This window comes from Octopus bimaculoides, chromosome 3 (assembly GCF_001194135.2).
Source record: "Octopus bimaculoides isolate UCB-OBI-ISO-001 chromosome 3, ASM119413v2, whole genome shotgun sequence".
Classification (NCBI taxonomy): Eukaryota; Metazoa; Mollusca; class Cephalopoda; order Octopoda; family Octopodidae; genus Octopus; species Octopus bimaculoides.
Window position 1 is genome coordinate 151,486,561 of NC_068983.1, and position 471 is coordinate 151,487,031.

The window sequence follows — 471 nt, forward strand, 5'->3', positions numbered from 1 at the left end:
ATATATATATATATTCATAAACTACATGTGATGCTCATGTAAATATCTGCACAGATACGTGTATTACACGTAGTTTATAAATATATACGTTTATTTGTGTCTGTAAATGCAGTACGTATAAAGGAGTGTTTTAGGCACACACACACACAAACACACACACACGTGCTAGCGTGTCTGTGTGTCTGTGTGTGTGTGTGTGTGTGTGTGTGTGTGTGTATAAATATATATATATATATATGTTCCTTTATTTTTCTTATTCTAGTATATGTTTCAGTCCTGAGTCGGAGGCCATCATATGACTGAAACCAATAAAAAATATGTACTCTATATGCATATTATCTTTTATTTGTTTTTAGTCGTAGCCCGGCCACGCTGGAGCACCAATTGAAGAATTCTAGTCGAGCTAGAATTCATTCTACCGGTCGCACACACACACACACACACACACACACACACACACACACACACACA

At 36.5% G+C, this 471-nt stretch overlaps 1 long non-coding RNA gene across 2 annotated transcripts in view; it reads left to right on the plus strand.

Annotated features, from left to right (window-relative positions):
* The window catches only part of LOC128247355 (uncharacterized), a 34,213-nt gene that overhangs the window by 29,133 nt on the left and 4,609 nt on the right, over positions 1 to 471 (plus strand). The window lies entirely within an intron of this gene.